Below are 21,723 nucleotides of genomic sequence, written 5' to 3'. Positions count from 1 at the left end.
ATACCTAGCCAAAGTCTACCATGCAGGTCTATCTGCTCCAACTAGTCTTGCTATCAGGCTTCTAAACTGGTGGGCAAAATCTTCTACTAACATTTCCCCCTATTTTATCATTTTCAACTTTCTAAAACATCATTAGGGGTTTTCTCCCTTCTGAATCTAGCCAAAAAGGCATCCTTAAGGGCATCAGAATTTGATTTTGAATCTGATTGAGAACTACTCTCTGACTTTGAATCATAACGATCTCTTTCTCCCTCCTTGTTAAGCCTAGTCTCTTTTCCACCTTGATTGATGCTGTTACTAAGGTTTGTAGCCCATTCGCCAGATCCACATCAGCCATGACTGCCTTAATCTTTGATTTGAGGCCTTTTAGGAAATACCTAGCCAAAGTCTACCATGCAGGTCTATCTGCTCCAACTAGTCTTGCTATCAGGCTTCTAAACTGGTGGGCAAAATCTTCTACTAACATTTCCCCCTATTTTATCATTTTCAACTTTCTAAAACATCATTAGGAGTTTTCTCCCTTCTGAATCTAGCCAAAAAGGCATCCTTAAGGGCATCAGAATTTGATTTTGAATCTGATTGAGAACTACTCTCTGACTTTGAATCATAACGATCTCTTTCTCCCTCCTTGTTAAGCCTAGTCTCTTTTCCACCTTGATTGATGCTGTTACTAAGGTTTGTAGCCCATTCGCCAGATCCACATCAGCCATGACTGCCTTAATCTTTGATTTGAGGCCTTTTAGGAAATACCTAGCCAAAGTCTACCATGCAGGTCTATCTGCTCCAACTAGTCTTGCTATCAGGCTTCTAAACTGGTGGGCAAAATCTTCTACTAACATTTCCCCCTATTTTATCATTTTCAACTTTCTAAAACATCATTAGGGGTTTTCTCCCTTCTGAATCTAGCCAAAAAGGCATCCTTAAGGGCATCAGAATTTGATTTTGAATCTGATTGAGAACTACTCTCTGACTTTGAATCATAACGATCTCTTTCTCCCTCCTTGTTAAGCCTAGTCTCTTTTCCACCTTGATTGATGCTGTTACTAAGGTTTGTAGCCCATTCGCCAGATCCACATCAGCCATGACTGCCTTAATCTTTGATTTGAGGCCTTTTAGGAAATACCTAGCCAAAGTCTACCATGCAGGTCTATCTGCTCCAACTAGTCTTGCTATCATGCTTCTAAACTGGTGGGCAAAATCTTCTACTAACATTTCCCCCTATTTTATCATTTTCAACTTTCTAAAACATCATTAGGGGTTTTCTCCCTTCTGAATCTAGCCAAAAAGGCATCCTTAAGGGCATCAGAGTTTGAAAAGTGGGCTACACCATATTGGATATACCACTTCATAGCCTTTCCCTCTAAGGTAGCAACAAATTGAGCTAACTTTCATGCATCCCTGTACATCCCTTCATATCCACTAGGTGTGGAACCGAGCCACATGGCAGTCAGGGTCCTCTTTGGGTATCCCTTTGTACCTGGCTACCTTAACCGTAGGGTTGGTGGTTTGTTGGGCTAGGCTGCCTTGCATTGTTACTACTCTTCTATGCCTTACACTTGAAGGGTTAAACTGCAATCTTCTCTTTCCCTTTAAAATGAACAATGTACTCAACACAGCTTGAGGAGATAAAGGACTTACCACATTATGCTCCTGAGCAGCTATGGCATTCTCGATTGCATCCTAGATTGGTGGAGTTAATTCCTCGGTTGTTTGAGTCAGGGATGTTGGAGTCACTTCCTGTTCTTCTCCCTCTTCAAATGTTTTCTCATATTGTGAATTTGATTCTGACATTTCTCCAGGATCCTCATGCTAAAATTGCTAAAATTGCAAAACTTTCTTCTGCTTCTCAACTAGAATTCCCAAGAGCATTTGCTTCTCATTCAAACTGATTCTTGTGCCTGGTGAAATACATTCACGATGTACTTGCTTCTTTATCTTTGTCGGATTTACAAACACAAATTCATCACACACATCTCCCCAATTTCTAATTGGCATCAAGATTAGAACCCATAGGATCGCCAAAGTGTATTATAACACAAACGTCAGACACATGAACACCCAAAACCCAATAGCTACCATAACTGCTCATTCAAATTATCCTAAACAACACATACTCTGAATAATGAATTGTTGAACATTGCATACATCATACTCACAATCTCTCTCATAATGAATCACATACCTGCTCTCTCATAACCCAATACACAAAGAATACATAGTTCTGCGGCATAAGACACCATTCGTCATTATCAGGGAATCAATTACTATATCGATTCAACGCTTCATGGATTTATGCAAAATATTTCATTTAAACACCTTTTCACAACTCATCACTTTCTAAGGTTCAATTAGTCCTGCTTTATCTTTCGTTTACAAAGTGAAAGAACACCAAAAGATCAAGTGAGTCATGTATCTACTGAAGAGAGTGTCAATAAGGTTGACTTAGATCATTTATCAATCGTTTAGGAAGAGGTAGTCTCACATACTTCATCCGAACAAGCATTTCCTATCCTTGTGACTGAGAGAGCATCAAGTATGAGTTGTCATGGTTGGTACCTCTACAAAACTAGAAGTGAGGTCGACCATGCTTTTATGATACAGTTACACTAATGGTAGAGGAGCCAAAATTTATGTGGATACACATAACAGATGCTATGTTCGTGACGACTTGGGAAACCTTGAGTTCTGTGAACTAGTAGAAGTTGTCGATAATGGAGGCCGTTACATCGACAAGAGAGGGATTGCCTATCTTAGGATATAAAATTCGAATCTAGTAGATGCAATGTGTATGACTGGAGTTGAGGAAGAATAGAGAGACCACCTTTGGAAAATGACCCAAGAGCTAAATTCATAGCCATTAAAGAGCTTGATAGAGTGCTTATTGATAATCCTAGTATGGGGTTATATAAGCCGATGACCAAAGAAGGTGAAAACTATTACATCACGGAAGATGTGAACCTAGTGGAGCTTATGAACAGACAATGTACATGTATATCTATCATTTTGAAACAAACAAATTACCTATTTTGGTATATAATAATGGGCATGAGTACATATAGGCATATGTCGCAGGCATGGAAAAGCTTTCCTATTGGGGAGAACAATTTTTTGTCATTTACTTGAATCAAGTGGCCAATAGAAATAGGGTCAAGAGAGAGGTAAGCACAAAGATTCCATCACATGTCACAAAGATTCCACCACATGTAGAGAACACATACATGATACACTTCGGCAAGAGTCCCAGATCTTAGGGTGATAGGAAGTTACTTGTCAGAACTAAAGCATATGAGAGGTGGCTTTATGGACATTACAAGGTCATCCATGCCACACCCTACCGAGTGAGTAGTGCCAAATGTGACTGTGAGAGAAGTACCAAGAGTTATACCTACAACACCAACACCTATAGCACATGAGGAATTTGTAGGAGCTCCGAGAGTGATGAGGTATGTCACTAAGCCGAGGCCCATGTATCCAACTCAAGTCGTAAAATGCATGGCATCAAAGTATAACGGATCAAGGGATCCCCATGCACATTCCACAGTCTTTAAATAGGTGTTGAGAGTTGAACACATCACAAATTTCCACATTCAGTTTGAAGGTTTTGGATTAAATGTGTAAGGTAACACCCTTGCATAGTTCCAGCTTTTGAAAAAGGAATACTATGGAAACATAGAAGCACTATTGTAAGACTTTGTGGATGATTTTTCCATACGAGAAATTAATCACAATATAGTGTCTCAAATCCATTCTTTCAAGTAGAATGACAATGAGAGTACGAGAGGTTGACTTACGATTTAAGCAATATATCAAGAGATTTCCACCATGAGAGAAACCTTAGAAGGATCAAGAACGAGAACCTCGAGAAGGACCGACACTTGAAAAAGTGTGCAACTTTAGATGAGGCCATGAGAGAAGTTGTCTATTTAGTAGACAATTGCAAAGTATATGGAGAGGTATCACATGATGCTGATACTACCTCAAATGAATTCACGTTTGACAGCTAGTGGTGTAAATACCCAGGGGGGATCACTATGTACAAATTGTGTATATCACGTGCATTCAAGGACTACTTTTAAAACTCCTTATCTGTGAATTTTTGACAAATAAAATACACCCGTTTCCTATTAAATCTATAGTTTTCTTTCCTAATTTTATTTTATAGTACCCTTCTGTATGTGAAAATGTGAGAAAAAATAAAAATAAATAACCCTTTCTGTTGCACTCACATGATAGTCACATAATCATTAAGTTACCCCCCCAAGTGTAAATATAGTAAGGGAAACACCGCTGCAACAATAACCAATGAATATTGAGCATCTTGTAGATGAGCTTATGAGGAGAATGAATTAGACTTTGCAAACCCAAAACTAGAGAGTACCACCATTGAGATGTTTCTTGACATGTGGAGGGGATCACTTGACACAATAGTGCTCCATGTTGCCATAACAATATCCTCGATAGAAATGGTGCACTCTTGAGAATAAGTGGACCAATCATACCACTGAGGAATATTACTACAAAAAAGGTCAAGCTAGGAAAATTCCTTATCAACCTAGCGTGCAATACCATCCTAATGCACCAGTTAATCCTCAATAAGCCAACACCACCACCACCACCACAAAGATATGTATCATGACCAACAAATCCATAACCAAGTGTTGAAAGGCCAAGACCGGTGCTAGGCACCAACCACCATTGCGAAGTGAAGACCAGGTAGTTGTGAGGTATGTGTATCCAAATCAATACCTAGATAAGAACGCCTCAGTACTAGTACAATCATATTATAAAGAGGAAAGCTATGGATACCACCATGCATACAATATTAACCCACCATTGATCATGGAGTCAGATAACCATGAGCACCTTGCTTCACCCTCTAGTAATTCTCAGTCAAGAGTAAGTAGCGTATCTCCAAGTGAAGGGTTTATGTTGAGTCAGGGAACACTAATGATCATAGCCAATCAAGGAGATGCTAAACAAAATACATATCCACAGAGACCATATGTCCAACAACCAAGACAACAAAGAATCCTAGGACCTTGTTTCAAGTGTCAAGGGGACCATTTGACTAGGATTTGCCCAACCAACCAAGCTCATAATGCAAACACCGTTTCTAATGTGATTGGTCATGATTGTGGACATCGTGGTGATTGTGGACAAAAACATTTGTACTAGGATTGTTCTCAAAACCTAGATAAGGAAGGAAAAGTGACAGTGAACATTGTAGAGGTCATGTCCTCTTCAAGTGGTTCTGATTTTGATGTGAAGGTTCATTGAAGGTGGTTACAAAGTGCAAGTGAAGTAGAAGGCGGGAAGTGAGAGGGGTAGCAGTGACTCTAACAAGTCCGTAAGTGCAAAATCTACAAGGAATGCTACTATGAGGGATAGAATTAGAGTCCAATATCATCAGAAGTTAAAGGCTATTACATATGAGCTATCACAAGCTTAAGAGCAATTATAGCAACCAACAAGATATTCATCTAGTGTTAAACCAAACAAAAGCCAAGTGAAATAGAGCCAAAAGATGCTAGTTCAGGAGGTCGGTCTTAGTCAATAAAAAATTCTAGCCATTGAAATAAATTCTAAAGGCGTTTGAAGTGAGATTGGACAACCGCTAGACTATGGAGCATTGGTGGATGATTCATCCTAACGTGGAGTTGGAAAAGTTGAGGTCGAGATGTGCAAAAAGTTGATTGGGACTGCTCAAGCACTTATGGTACCTTCACCTGTTATGTTAGCCTGAGCTAGGATAATACCTCAACCACCTGTTGATTCTAAAGAAGCTAACAAAAGAAAGGAAGTAAGTTTAAATGGCTTTGCTGAATAAGAACCCATAAAGGAAGCTGAGATTTCAGCTAATGACGGGAGTCCATAAAGTCAAGATCCAAAAAAATCGCTATCCATCACTGATAGAAAAACACACTATTTTTTTTTCATCTTGCCTAAAAGAAAGTGTTTTTGAATTTTGCATGGGGATATTTTAAGCAAGATTGAGATTCAGCAAGTCCAACAGATACTAGAAGCATAAAAATGACAAATTTAGCTATGATGGATCCCTAACACTTTGTGATTGAGGTATTCTCTTGCCAATTAGGAGAAATATTTAGAAGGATTAAGAGAAGGATAAGATTTAGGGTAAGTCAGAAATGCATGTAGCAAATGTCACTTCTTCTTTTTAGTTTTAACTAGTTGCACCCTAAATCTTCCTTTTTTTTAAATTCCTTACCTTCAATACAGGTGGTCAAGTGTGTACATCAGCACTAGGGCTTGCCCTAAAAGTAAAATTTTTCCATTAGCATCATAAAGGAACCCCAAAATCACACTCTATTGCTTGTATATTTTTGAGGTATTCATATCCTTTTGGGCATAGAGGTGATTTCCAAAGATCTATAGTGGAACGAAGAGCCTTGGGGAAAACTATCTAATCATTTTTAGTTAAAAAAATCAAATTTTCCATTCAAATATGCCATGAGGCCTTAAAAGGGTTGAAATTTCCAAAATTTGGCCAAAGTCTACTAAGTGATATGAGTTCACCTGGTTTGGTGCATTTCCAAATATGAGATGTAGTTTGGGCACAAAACAATATGAGCCCTTGTCTACTGCCAAAAAAGGTATGAGGGATAGCAAGGTCACTTAAAAAGTGGGTGTTTCACTACCATTTGCATTTGCCAAATGTATATATTCAGACATTGTTATTGGCTTTTTGTTGAAGCAATCTTCTTCAAACTAAGCATGCTCGCAATGGATTATCACAGATTCTCATTTTCAATGCTTTGTGAGAAATGGCAGTGCCCTCAATGCAGATCAACAATAGATCAAATGTAGAATCGTTTCAAGTGACCTTCAATGGAACAATTTTGGTTCCTCTCTCTCTCTCTCTCTCTCTCTCTCTCTCTAATACACCCACATGCATTGTGTGTCTGTTCTTAGTTCCGTATGTGTCAAAGAGTTGCGGATCTGAAGTGGGGTTTTAGCATATAAATGGAATTTTTACTAAATCATTTGCAATTTTACATTTTATAGACCAATCTTGGCATATCCTTGTACAAGATAACATATTGGTTATCCACAAAAACACGACAGACCATGACTTCACCTATCAACATAGGTTAAGGTGGAGGCGGTGGGAATTGGGGATAACATCTAGTTTATAGGTGGGTCTCCATTAGTGGAGTCCTTAGCCTTACTCCAGTAGGCATTCGTGCAAGAGCTGATGTGTCAAACTATGCTTGTTCCCCTCTTCTAGAGTTACAAAACTTACTTTGGGTAGGGGTGCTCTTACGAGGAAACTATTTCCCAAGAGGCCATGGCTTCGTAAAAGTGTGTCTCGAAAAAGATGGTGCCTTGCTCATACTTGACCAAGTCACTCCCCTTTATATTCTACCACTGCAGCTAGAGGGGGCAATGTGTGCTCTCACTCTCCTATCTTTACCACACTAATCTGATAAGATGTAAGTTATACATCTCCTACTAAATGGTTGGTATGAGAGTATCATGTATGCTCATAACAAATTGCCCCAACTTCCTCTATGGTTCCCGTCATAGACACTATACATATGGTATCACAAGAGGTGGTTTCCTTGGAATCATAGATAATCTCTTCGTCAAGGATGGTTTCGAAGAGGTCTTTGGATGGACCAGCTCAATTACTCTCGGTAGATGCCTTTGAGGGTACTTTTGAGCCTAAACCATGGTTGTGCCGGACCTCCACAACATTTAGGCCTCTTGTGGTAGTCTAGGGTAGAAGGACTAATCGCAACCCGAACAGCACGTCAGTAGTGTGAATTTAATCCAGCGTGCGACATGTCAACATGTAGAATCGTGCTCGTTGCCTGCAATGATTGAGTGCCAACTCAACGCAGGGAATCAATTGTGCGACTGTACGTGAGCAATCAGGCCCCACTCCCCTTGACCATTGACAGTCGAGAATGGTCGTGCAGTGGCCATTCCCTGAAAAATGTGCTCCCACAATGGCTCCCGACCTTTGCTGGTCGTCATATGGTCACCTCTTATTTCAAAGAATGGTCACTACACGACCATTCTCTACACCATCACAGTCGAGTGTCGGGGGGTTGCAGATCTCATCCCTCCATTTAGTCACCATTACTATGCGGAATGAACCGGTAGAGGTGTTGGATGAGAGACACCTCATCAACTGGAATATGGCGCGACTGCATTTAATCGTCGTAGAACAACTCATCAGCCAACATGAGCTTGGAGGTGGACAACTCAGCATGCGTAATCTTCCCTCTGTTGCTCAACATCTGCCACATTAGCCCCTGGAATCCATGCGGGCTCTGCAAGCTCAAACAACCGTCGTCTTTAGTGTATCACTGCTGCCTGCAGTGCTCCACTCTAACGTACATGTGCCAACTGTATTGGGCTACAGTGCTCCACTGTCGCCCTACATTCATGTGCTCCACTGTATCAAGTTGCAATGCTCTACTTCAACGTTCCATGTGCCCACTGTGTCGGGTTGCAATGCTCCATTGTCGCCATCCTGGCCCCCCTCCACCCAACAAGGACGGCCGAGAATGGTCATGCACTGACCATTCCCTTCAGAAAGTGCTCCCACCATGGCTTCCGGCATCCGCCGGTCACATGTCACCATGTGGTCGCCCTTTCTTTCAGGGAATGGTCAGTGGACCATTCCCTACACCTTATCTACTCCAAAAATGACCTTTGTCACCATCAAGACAAAAGTAATGCTACAAATTGCAATGCCAATGACAAGACCACAGATGGTAAATCTTTGCCATGTAGAATTGCGGCTCCATACACCTCTTTTATGGGCCTGGTAAACAAGATGAAGACTCACGTAACTTGTAATAGTTTTCTCAATGCTTTTTATTCATGGCGATATAGCCTTCAATCACAAAAAGTTTTAAGTTTTGGACAAATTCTCACAATAATTCCTACATTGTGACTTACCTCAACATCACGAGCTTCTGTGAGGGAGGCACTACATACCTAGCTAGGTACGATTGGGAGCGGGGGACCGTCGGCCCGGTGGGGGTGGTGGCACCACCGGGCCGGTGGTGCACTGCCCCAATCGTACCTAGCCAGGTATGCGATACCTCTCGAGCATAAGCTCATGATGTTATTCATTGTATGAAAAACACTGGAAAAGAGTTCGTTTTCCTGCATGAGAAAATTTCTAAATCTTCTTGTGAATGCTTAACATGTCTTTGCAGCCCACAAAACAGGAAAAACTACATCCATTAACTTATTCTATCTCCTTTATGGCCTGTTTTAGCAGACCAAAACTCATTGCGGCAACAGATACGCAATATGGCATCGGAAGACAAGTAAGACGAACACCATGTTGTAGGCAAAAGAGCCAGTGCTTGAAGAAAACAATTTCAAGAGGTAATTGATCATGTTTGAAAGTTTTGCAATAAGTTCCTCGAAATATTGTAGAGGGAAATTTTAAAATTTGTAGGCAGGAATACACTATATCTAGGTTTTTTTGGACTAGTGGATGAGTAGCTGGTTGGGATTCCAAACCATTATTGTTACTCTTGCCTGTGTGTGGGATTAAGGCTTTCTGGGAGCAAGCACAAGAAGGCTTATGTCATGCAACTGCTTAAGAAGAAGGGAAGTGGAAGGCCAAAATCTCTACCTCCAGACTCTCAACCACCGTGAAGCATTTTTTATCTTTTATCTTCCCCGTTTCATACTTTCTTGTTAAAGGTTACTAGAGACACAGAAACTAATTCAATATCTAACCTGTAAGATTATGAAGAATAATATTAACGTTGTCAACGCTTGCAACAAGGGATCCGTGGCGCAATGGTAGCGCGTCTGACTCCAGATCAGAAGGTTGCGTGTTCGATTCACGTCGGGTTCATGTATTTAAGTTCAATTTTCGATTTTTACGCATGATCACGAGCGGGCGTTTTGTTTTGTTTTTTGGACATTACCACACGATACCAAAGCAATGCCAAGCAAAGCAATACACAGGATCAAATTTTTCCAAGAGCCATTGGCTAAAAATTTCATCATGAGTTTTTTTTTGCCTATGCCCTTGCATAAGGACACATGCCCTCAAGATAAGCATAGGTCATTCATTGCACATACAAAGAGAATTTCACTCCAGATTTGTTCAAAATAGTTGAATGCTTCCTTGCAATCACCACACTTAGAGAATTGACATTCCGTATATGAATCTCATTAAGAAATCTTTGTGCCATAGTGAATTGACCACAATTGGTATCCATGTCATCCAAAGTGACACCAAGCAACATTGTTTTTCCTAGAATCTCATCCTAACTTTTTTGCCCCACATAGCTTCTTGTATAACACAACCTGCTCCAAGATGCCAACATAGCTGGAGTTTCAACTAAGAAGTCCTACCTCCATAGCTCCTATCCTGCCCTTATTGTGCATATTGTGCAATCGACGCACTTCAAGAGAAGACATTCTACACATGAAGCTATACTTTTTGCACTTTATCAAAGACAACAAACTCGTCATACATGTCGACCAAAGTGCTAGCAAACATGCATTTTGAACCAAAAGCCTTTGACTAATAATCTCATCAAGAGTGAAATCAACCCATTACTCTTCAACAAATCCTCTAGACATAAGGAGATAAATCTTAACTATACATTTACTGATGAAGCCAAATCCATCTTGCCTTGTTGGGCATCTCTTATAGTCAATGCACTCCAAGAGAAGTCAATCTCAAGTCTTGAAATGAAGCTCATCACATTTCTATTGTGCTCTCGTGAATACGACACACTTGCCATATTTATCAACCAAAGCAACGCCAAGCACATACCAAAAGCCCATGACTATATCTCCTACCATGAATTTTGTTTCAATGCACTCCAAGAGATGGAATTTTGAATGTCAAGCATTTTTTGTGCTTTTGGAAGTTGATAATAATACATCATAAATGCCCAAAAAAACACTTCCAATGATTACTTTTCTCTGACTTACAATCTCCTCATGAAAGCCTTCAAGTCTCAAGGTGCAAGCATCATTGATTGTATGAGGGAAGAACACCTACTTACACTTGCTGTAGAAATCCCGATTCTTCCTTGCCTACCTAATTTGGTACATTTTATGGTGAAAGTACTCAAGGGATTATATTTATGACATGAAGTTCTTTTTTCTGCTTGCATGATTATACCACAATTGGCATACATGTGGACCAAAGAAACATTTCACATTTTATTTTCTACCTACAACGTCTTACTGACAATATCATTGAGGATATGTTTGTTGATGCAAGCCTTGCATAAATCCACATGCCTTCAAGATGCAAGCATATTAGAAGAGACACCTAGCCTTGCCTTTTCTTGAGAATATCCTTCAATTAATGCATTCCAATAGATAGAATGCATACATGAAGTTTATCATACACTTCATGTGCTTGTGAGACTAGGGCACAAGCGGCACACATGGTGGGAAAGCAACACCAACTTAACGCCCCCATGACACGTTCTTGCACTATGCTGTAGGCAATTGCATTTGCATAGATGCTCTTAGTGAAATCACAAAAAGTATCTAGTGCTTTCAAGCAATACCCTATTGGAAAAACCTTTCAATCAATGCACTCTAAGAGACCTCATTTCAAATTCCAATGATGTTTTATGCTTTTAGGAGTTTAAACATATGTCATGCATGCCAACAAAAGTGATTCCAATCATGACTTTTTGGGAAGAGCCTCTTACTAAAATAATCTTCTCAGGAAAGCCTTGGAGTCTCAAGATGAAAGAATAGGTGATTGCATTGGAGGAGGAGAACTTGATTCGATTTCGCTCTAAAAAACCCAAAGTATACCTTGCATGTCCTATGTGGCCCATCTTGCTATTGAATGTACTCTACATTTACAACATGAAACAACTTTTTATTGCTCTTGTGAGTACCTTTATTGGCATACATGTGGACTAAAGCAATGGCAAGCATGGAATATTTCTCCTGTATAGTTTTCCATGTCATCCTCTTGCATAAAGCCACATGTATTCAAGATGCAAGCATATCAAGGGAGAATTCCACCCTCAACATTCCTTGAAATTAGAAAGTTCTTCCTAGCCTTGCCTTGTTGAGCATATCCAACACTGCATTCCAAGAAATAGAAGCTGGACATGAAGTTTGGCAAGCACTTAATGTGCTTTGGTGAGTACACCAGAGTTAACATACATTTTGTTGGCATAACAATACCAATCATTGGTTTTTGCGAGAGCTTATAATAACTACCATATCTAGCATACATGTTGGCCAAGAGATACCAATCACTATTGTTTGCAAGAGCCTATAACTACTAGTCTTATCATTAATCTATCTATCTAGGTCAAACTGTGATTCCACTTGCACAGATGCTCCTACCATAATAATTGTAAATTGCTAGCACTTCCTAAAAATACCTTGGTAGGTATATCCTTCAATCAATGAACTCCAAGAGCTGGAATTCGAAACACCAAAAACCTTTCGTGCTTTTAGAGTTGACCACACATTTCATACATACTAAGAAGAGAAATTCCAATCATGACTTGTGTCAAAGAGATTTGACTAAAAATTTGATCATGAAAGACTTCAAATCTTGAGGTGCAAGAATAGATGATAAATTAGGGGAGAAACAATTGCTTCATGTTTGCTCTAAACAACCCAATGTAGGAAACAATGCCCAATATGACATATCTTCCGATTAAATGTACTCCATGAATGATATTGCTGACAGAAATCACTTGTTTTGTTTTAGTTAGTAGCCCACTACTGGCATACATGTGGATGCAAGAAATGCCAAGCATAGTGTCTTTCTCCAGGGGGTTATGGAATGAGCCTTATTTGGAGTGAGATTCTTTTTTCTTTGCCACCCAAGAACCACTTGTGCCACCCCTCTTGGCCACCAAGACAACCACCATCCTCCTCCTCCCTCTCCCCCTCTCGTTATATGTAGCTTTAACTCTTCCTCTCCCCCCGCCTTCACACATCTCTCTCGCTTGCTGTCTCCTCATCATTTTTTTCAACTCTCTCTCTCTCTCTCTATCTCTCTCCCCTCAACCTCTCCTACTCTCTGTATATATCCTTCAACCAATTCACATAAAGCCTGGAACCATCTCTTGGATCAATGATACAAATAGGAAAGTGCCACCTAAGCAATGTATCCTCACCTTCAAGGACAGAGAGCGGTTGCTACACCAATCTTGCCTCCTCAAGGGACAAAACTTTTGGATCATCGAAGAATTAACTACGAATCAACGAAAGACAAAAGAAAGCGAGCTCAAGAAGATGCACAAAGCCCACAAAAAAGGAAAATGGGCGGTCTATTGAGGTGGCAAAGCCGTCATTCAAGAGTTTCAAACTCCCAAACCAGCTCCCCCCTCATCCAACCCCTCTTAGTTTTTGTTCTTTTCCTTCCTCCTGGCCAATGGAATCTCAGTCCTTAACCGGTACCCAATGCCTTAATCTAAAAGCATCGTTGTAATGTTTTAACTTTTGGTCCCATAGGTCATATATATGACCTCTGTGGGTGATAATTCAATCTATGTATCTATCTTTCTATCTATCTCTCGATCTCACACTCTATCCCTCTATCTTTGAGTTTCACTCTCTATTGCTACCCCTTCTACTCCCTCTCTCTCTCTCTCTATGTGTGTGTGTGTGTGTGTGTGTGTGTGTGTGTGTGTGTGTAAGTTTCAATCTTTTCTCTCTCAACCTCTCCTACCCTCTCTCTATGACTCTCTCTCTAAAGCTGCTGCTATCTCTCTCTCTCTCTCTCTCTCTCTCTCTCTCTCTCTCTCTCTCTCTCTCTCTCTCTCTCATGTGGGAAGCATCGGAGAAGTGCCAATGGCTTCCCCACGTGTAAGAAGACGCATCCTTTGCCGACAGCCCACAAAGCCTCTTTCATGTAGGACATGGAAGATGATGTCGGGAATAGAGAAGAAAATGAGAGAATGGAGAAAGGAAGTGGAAGAGTGGAGGAAGGAGAGGAACACTATTCTTCAAAGATGGACCGAAGAAAGAGATGGCATGTGTAGGAGGATCGCTTCACTCGAGGAGAAATTGGTCATCCAAGATTCCATCATCCAAATCTACAAGCAAAAAGTGGGCGATTCAAAGAAGGAGAAATTCATCCATCCATGATGGAATTATTGAATACCATGAGACAAGAAATACGGGTTCTCAAGGAAGGTGAGGAGAAGAAGTCATGGGCCATGGTCATCTCCGCAACACAAAAGAAAGTAGAGGAGGCTGAAAAATGGATTGAGGTCGCCAAGAAAGGGAAAGGTATGGAAGCTCCTTGTACACTCACTCTTATTAACATGACCCTCGAAGCGGAACAAAGAAGGAGTATGCGGGCTCTACATGTGAGGGTAACCGGCCTCAAGGACATAAACAATGTGGAAAAAGAGGTCACAAGCCTCACATCCATGATGGGGAAGGACAAGCCTTCACACACAAAGGCACGGAGAGTGGGCAAGAAGAGTGATGGCCCAAGCGAATCTTCAAAAGGGAGAGCTCTCATACTATGCCAAGATGTGTTCATCGATGATATCTCTATGGACTTACCTCCAAAATGAGGGGATGATGACCATCAAATTGGGCTCCTTCTAGGAAGCTCATGCCTAACAAGCCCCCTTATCGAGTCTCTCAAGCTCAACAAGAGGAGATCATGAGGCAAGTACAAGGATTGATAGACAAAGGGATGGTGAGGCCTAGTTCCTCTCCCTTTTGTTCTCCAATCCTTTTAGTGAAAAAGAAAGATGGTACATACCGTATGTGTGTGGACTATCGACACTAAACCATATCACTACCAAAAATAGATTTCCCGTGCCTCGGGTAGAAGAGCTGTTTGATAAGCTACAAGGCTCTACCTACTTCAATAGGATTGACCTTAAAAGTGGCTATCATCAAATAAGGATAATGGATGAAGATATCCTGAAGATCGCGTTTTGCACAACGTTTGATCTTTATGAATATCTGGTCATGCCTTTTGGCTTGACTAATGCACCAGCAACGTTCAATCGTCTAATGGAGAAAATATTTAGACCTTACCAAAAATTCATTGGAGTGTTCTTTGATGATATCATCATCTACTCCAAGTCTTTGGAGGAACATAAGCAACATCTCCAAGTGAGTTTTCAAGCATTGAGGGAGAACAAGCTTTTTCTCAACCAAAAGAAATGCGAATTTTTCCTTCAAGAGATTCAATACCTAGGTCATATTATCTCTCAAGATGGTATCCGTATGGATCCAACAAAGTTAGAGGTAATAAAAGCATAGCATAATCCAAGGAATCTACATGAGCTAAGAGGTATGTGCACATACTATAAACGCTTCATAGCAAAATTCTCTCAAATAGCAGGACCATTACATGACTTAACTAACAAGAACGTTAAGTAGGTATGGATTGCTAAGGAGCAAAATGCTTTTGATAAGCTCAAAGAAAATCTTACCTCCCAACCAGTCCTCATGCTTTCGGATCTCTCAAAGCCATTTGAGGTCCAATGTGATGCTTGTGGTGATTGTCTTGAAGCAGTTTTGCTTCAAGAAGGGCATGCCATAGCATATGAGAGCCGAAGGCTCAATATAGATGAACGTGTCTTGGGAATTCATGAGAAAGAGCTTTTAGTTGTTCTACATGTCCTACACACATGAAAGCACTATTTATTGGGGACTCCATTTATTCTATGAACCAACCACTAAAGTCTCAAGTATTTCATGGCACAAACCAAGCTTTCCGACGAACAAATGAGGTGGGCAAATTTTCTTTCACAATTTAATTTCTATATTGCTCACATTGCTGGTAAGTCAATCAAGTGGCCAATGCACTTTCACGATGACCAAAAGTTAATGCGGTGTCTATATGCTACTCACAACGATCTATCCTCTATGATAGATTAGTATGCTATTGACCCTGACTTTAGAGACATAATGTCAGCCCTTGCTTTGGGGAAGAAAGAGGGAACCATTCACCTTGTAGGATGGTTATCTTCTCCACAGCAATAGGCTATGTGTTACCCATTCCCTTCGTGAGAAAGTTATGTATGAATTCCATGCTCCTCCCTATGCAGGGCATAGAGGTATTCAACCTACGCTTCGAGGAGTAGAGATGTATTTCTATTGGCCTACCATGAAAGTGGACATACAAGAGTATGTTTCAAAATGCATAGTATGCCAAAAGACCAAGTATGATAGAGGGAAGCAACGTGGATTACTCCATCCATTACCTATTACAAATTCACCATGGGAGAGTATATCCATGAATTTCATCTTTGGAATCCCCAAGTCTATCCATGGGAATACGGGAATATAGACAATAGTCGACATGTTTAGCAAGCAAACACACTTTATTCCTGTCAAAAAGACTATTAGGGCACACCAAATGGCAACCCTCTTCATATCTCAGATTTTCAAATACCATGGATTACCAACATCCATCATGTCAGATAGAGATCCTAGAATGTCCAATAATTTTTGGAAAGGTCTCTTTGAAAATCTAGGAACAAGATTGAATTCCTCTTTGGCCTATCACTCAAGACTTATGTTACCGAAGTAGACCAACGCTCACAATGGGAAAAGTACTTACCTCTTGTAGCGTATGCCTACAATAATACTGTACATACATCTACGGAAAAAAACACCTTTTCATATCATTGAGGGAAGACCTAAAAGTCCCTTGCTACTCAAAGTACATGGAAAGATCTTGGTCGTCGATGAGTATAGCCGTGACCTACAAGAATCTTTTCAAAAGATGAAGAAGGCTATATCCATCTCTCAACAAAGGAAAAAATTTGCTGCTGACAAGCATAGAAGGGCCTTAACATTCAAAGAAAATGATAGGGTCTTACTTAAGTTTCCGAAGGCTTGATTAAGGCAAACCACGGGCAAAAATCCTAGGGGCCATCAAAAGTATTATGCCAAGCTAGCAAAAAGATACTATGGTCCTTCCATATTTTGAAGCCTATCAATGAGACGGCCTACCAACTCAAGTTGCCCAACCATTGGCTCATATGATTTTCATGTGAGCCTACTCAAGCCCTACAAAGGAGAGCCCCCAATTGAACCAATTATTGAAGACCCTCCCGAAGTTGAAGACCAAGAAGAATTTGGATTAGTCATCCATCTTGGAAAGATGTCGTAGGGTAAAAAGCGATCCTCTACCCGTTAAGTAAGATTGACTAATGACTAAGGCTTTATCTCTTCTACCTCATAGTCGAGGATGGCTACGATTTCAAGAGAGAGGCAATGTCATAAAATCTAATATCTAACCAACCCAAATGATTTTCTCATATTAAACTGATCATTTAATGTGGGAGAATAAACGGGAACAAGGGTTAAGATTTAGACATATGCTTATAGATCTTTCTCAACACGAGGCCAATGGTAAAGGGGCTCAAATGAGAGATGGTCTATCAAAGATCAAGGCTAACCAATGGAGCATAAAGACCTTAGGGTTAGCTTCATTGAAGACTTCCAATAGTTAGTGTAAAAGTCCTTTGACCTTAGGTAAGCTAGGGCTGAGCTTGAGGTTGGAACCCGGTCCAAGCTTAAGGTGCCTGAGGTGCTTGTCATGCTTGATGACTAAGGTGCTTGAGGTGCTTGATGATTGAGGTGCTTGATGACTGGGATGCTTGAGGTGCTTGTCATGCTTGAGATGCTAGGGTTGTACTTGAGGTGGCTACCCAGCTCAAGCTTGAGGATCTTAAGTGCCAAGCTTGTGGTGGGAACCAAGCCCAAGGTTGAGTGGCTTGAGGTGTGCAAAAGTCAATGCCAATCCCTACAAGGAGGCGGCGAGCCCTACATGAGGGGGGATGAGAGAGAACACACACACTCACACAAGGCATGCCTAGTACAAATAAAGCAAAAGGGACACTTGTCAAGTTCCTCCTCATGTTGCCCTCTTGGTGTGCCTAAAGCCTATTGGTTGGCCACCCAAGGGGTCCAATGATAATTTAGGAGATTTAATTAATTGCCTTTTCATTTATCAAGTCCTCTCTCTCAAAGGGGAAAGGGGGACACTTGTCCCAAGGCTACCCTTGCTGCTTGGTATGACTCCTACTTATGATTGGCTAGGCCTAGAGGGGTCCAATGAGCTTCAAGCATGAGCTACAAGGGGGGGTCGACCAAAGCTAGTAGGGGGATTGCTTAGGGGGTATAATCTCCCACACACACTCACACATGAAGTGCAAAGTGCAAGAGCTCCCTCTCCTTCTCCAAGCAAGTAGAGGTTGAGAGACTATACCAACACTCTTGGCTGTGGAATGCAAATCCAACCAAGAGCCATGCTTCAATGCTTAATCTTGCCATATTCTCCATCTTCATTACTATGCTATTATGTATGCTAGCAAGAAGAGTGAGGATAAGTGAGGAGCTAATTATTTCTTCTATGAAATGTTTCTTCTTCATCTTCCCTACCCTCATTCCCTGCTAGCTCTCTCCACCTTCAAAGGTGTTTGAGGTCTTAGGACTTAGGCTTGGGATAGTTAATTCTTTCCTCAAAGTTTATGTTATGATCGTGATGCATGAAGCTTTCCATCTTCATTGCATCACCTAGGTCACAAGGAACACAAAGATTGTATTGTAACAAGTCTCTCTTATGGGAGAAATCATAATACAAATACCTATTGGAGGGGGGACCATCGGCTCCACATAAATCCGGTCCTCAACTGTTGTCATGTTCTCTAAATTCTCTCTCTTGCAAAAATATTGTTCCATGCCAAGTTAAGTAAATGCTATGTTTATGTTGCTACCATCAATTATGTTCACCCGCTATGCTCACAACGTAATTTCTCAAAAGTACTCTCATTAATTTCCGCTACTCTCTAGTTAATAGGCCAATTCTTTTACACCATAGATACTACATCACATGTAAATAAGTTCCCGTAGGTCATATTTGACCTCGGTGGATGATAATAAAATCTATCTATCTCTCTCTTTGTGGCTCTCTCATTGTGACTACATCCCAAGGACATGATGACATCAACATCAAAGTCAACAATCCTCCCTTTACTTCTGATCACTAATTGGCATGTAATACAAGTTCGCACATAATTGACTACATCAACCATTTTCTCTCTTTGCCTCTCTCTCTCTCTCTCTCTCTCTCTCTCTCTCTCTCTCTCTCTCTCTCTCTCTGTGCACCCCCTCTCAATCTCTCAACCTCACTTCCCCTACCCTACGTCTCTCAATGATTTCCCTCCTCCCTCCCTCTCTCTCTCTCTCTCTCTCTCTCTCTCTCCCAATTTTTTTCTCTCTATCATTTTGTTTCTATGCCTCTCTTGTTAAGTATGGAGCCTGATTTACCCTTGTAATTTTCTGTGGTAAAAGCGCACATTTGTAAGGCCCCCATTATGAGGAGAAGCCATCGTGCGTGAAGGAAAATCACTCACCAGAAACCAAAATTTTCACGGACAAGAATCAGGGGCAACTTTAAAGGCCATGGGGGCGGAGGCCCCCCGAGACTTTTTTTCGCCGGAATATTATGGCTGGACGGCGGCCGGAAAGTGGTCGGAAAATAACCGATCGGTTGGTCGGTGGCCGGTAGTCAATGGACGATGGCCGGTGGTCGGAAGTCAATGGCCGGTGGCCGGTGGTCGGAAGTCAATGGCCGGTGGCCGGTGGCCGAATTCAATGGCCGGTGGCCGAATTCAAAAGCGGACTTGTCTTCTCAAGGGCGGCCACACATGGGCGGATTGGAGGGTCCGATTTGGACTTGTTCGCACAAGGGCGGCTACACATGGCTGTCTCTCATAAGAGAGGGCAGCCCTTTTGGCCTATAAAAGGAGGCCATTTTTACACACATTTCATAGTGTGAAGTTGATGCAACAAGGTGAGTGTGAGGTGGTGAGAGTGAAGCAAGGCGGGAGCTCCATTAAGGGTATAATCCCTTTGTAAACTACTTCTTGTTTTTGAAGTACTAAATCCATTGAGTGGCTGCTTTCCCGTGGACGTAGCTCACATTGGGTGAACCACGTATATCGTGTGTACTCTCTCTCTCTCTACTCTATAATCTCGTGTATATAAATTTGTCTCTCTCCATTAAGTAATCTACTCAATTATCTATTTAGCTACGTCTTATTTCCTAACAACTGGCATCAGAGCAAGGTTTGCTCGTAGCTAAATTATCTCAAGGAAAGGATTCCTTGAATTGAGTGGGAGTTATGGCGGAGGAAGGGAAGCTCAAGATTGAGAAGTTCAACGGCAAAAACCAGCAACATTGGAAGATGCAGATTGAAGACTATCTCTACCAGAAGGACCTCTATTTGCCACTAGGCGGTCTTGCGAAGAAGCCCGCAACAATGGCAGATGAAGCATGGGAACAATCTGGTTAAGCTTGGCGTCAACGGTGGCCTTTAATGTTTCGGAGATGAAGACCACGGAGGACTTGATGAAGTCACTTGATGACTCCTACGAGAAACCATCGGCATCCAATAAGGTATTTCTTATGAAGCGCTTGTTCAATCTAAAGATGGCAGAGAATGGTTCAGTTGCAGAACACCTAAATGACTTTAACACAAACATAAGTCAACTTCGATCAGTGAAAATCAATTTCGATGACGAAGTGCGAGCTCTCCTTATATTATCATCTCTACCGGATAGTTGGGACAGCCTTGTGATGGCTGTAAGTAATTCTATCTCTGGCACAAATACTCTTAAGTTTGATGATGTTGTGGGTGTTCTCCTAAGCGAGGAAATGCGAAGGAGAAGCACAGGAGAATCACCAAGTGCTGCACTATCAGTGGAAACAAGAGGAAGGCTTAAGGAGAGGTTAAAAAACCAAAAGGGTCGTGATCGCTCAAGGCGGAGCAAGTCACGCACAAAGTCAGTTCTTGAATGTTGGAACTGCGGCAAGAAGGATTGCTGGTCCAAGAAGAAGAAGGAGACAGAGTCTCAAGACAACAAGCCAACATCGGAGGCCAATGTGGCAGGTAAAGTAGAGCAAGATGCTCTAATTCTCTCATTAGACAATGTGTCTAATTCCTGGATAGTAGATTCTGGGGCTTCATTCCATGCGACACCACACAAGCAACATTTCCAAGACTACACCAAAGGTAATTTTGGGTATGTATACTTGGGAGATGATGAAGCTTGTGAGATTGTCGGCAAAGGTACAGTTTCTGTCAAAACTGCTAACAGAAATGAATGGAAGCTTAAAGATGTTAGGCATGTTCCTTCTCTTCGCAAAAAATTGATCTCTACAGGACAATTGGACGATGAAGGTCACAACATTGCATTCGGAAACAAACGGTGGAAGATCTCAAAGGGATCTTTGGTGGTTGCCAAGGGTGAAAAAGTCGGTACACTTTACTTGTGTACTGTTAGCACGCAACCTTCAGCTTGTGCAGCAACTACAGAAATTGACAGTGCGGTGTGGCACTACCGACTTGGGCATATGAGTGCCAAAGGAATGCAAATCCTTCAAACAAAGAAGCTTCTACTAGGTTTGAAAGAAGTGGACTTAGAGTTCTGTGAAGATTGTGTTTATGGTAAACAAAAGAGGGTAAAATTTCAAAAATCAGGAAATGAAAGAAAAAATAAAAAACTTGAGTTGGTTCATTCTGATGTTTGGGGTCCTGCAAGTACACCATCACTTGGTGGCTCATTGTACTATGTAACATTCATAGTCGATGCGACTAGAAAAACATGGGTTTATGTCATGAAGAATAAATCCGATGTATTTTCCATATTTCAAAGGTGGAAAGCCTTTGTGGAGAATGAAACAGGTACCAAGGTTAAATGCCTCAGATCCGACAATGGAGGCGAATATTG

At 41.2% G+C, this 21,723-nt stretch overlaps 1 non-coding gene across 1 annotated transcript; it reads left to right on the top strand.

Moving 5' to 3' along the window:
• Nucleotides 1-9,778: 9,778 nt before the first annotated feature.
• Nucleotides 9,779-9,850, top strand: TRNAW-CCA (transfer RNA tryptophan (anticodon CCA)). Its single transcript has one exon. It is a non-coding gene; the product is annotated as a tRNA-Trp (tRNA).
• The last annotated feature ends 11,873 nt before the right edge of the window (nt 9,851-21,723 follow it).

The sequence above is a fragment of the Adiantum capillus-veneris genome, chromosome 21, assembly GCF_014529385.1.
Source record: "Adiantum capillus-veneris isolate H3 chromosome 21, ASM1452938v2, whole genome shotgun sequence".
Classification (NCBI taxonomy): domain Eukaryota; kingdom Viridiplantae; phylum Streptophyta; class Polypodiopsida; order Polypodiales; family Pteridaceae; genus Adiantum; species Adiantum capillus-veneris.
The sequence above is the reverse complement of the archived record's forward strand: the minus strand, read 5'-3'. Positions and strand labels throughout refer to the sequence as shown.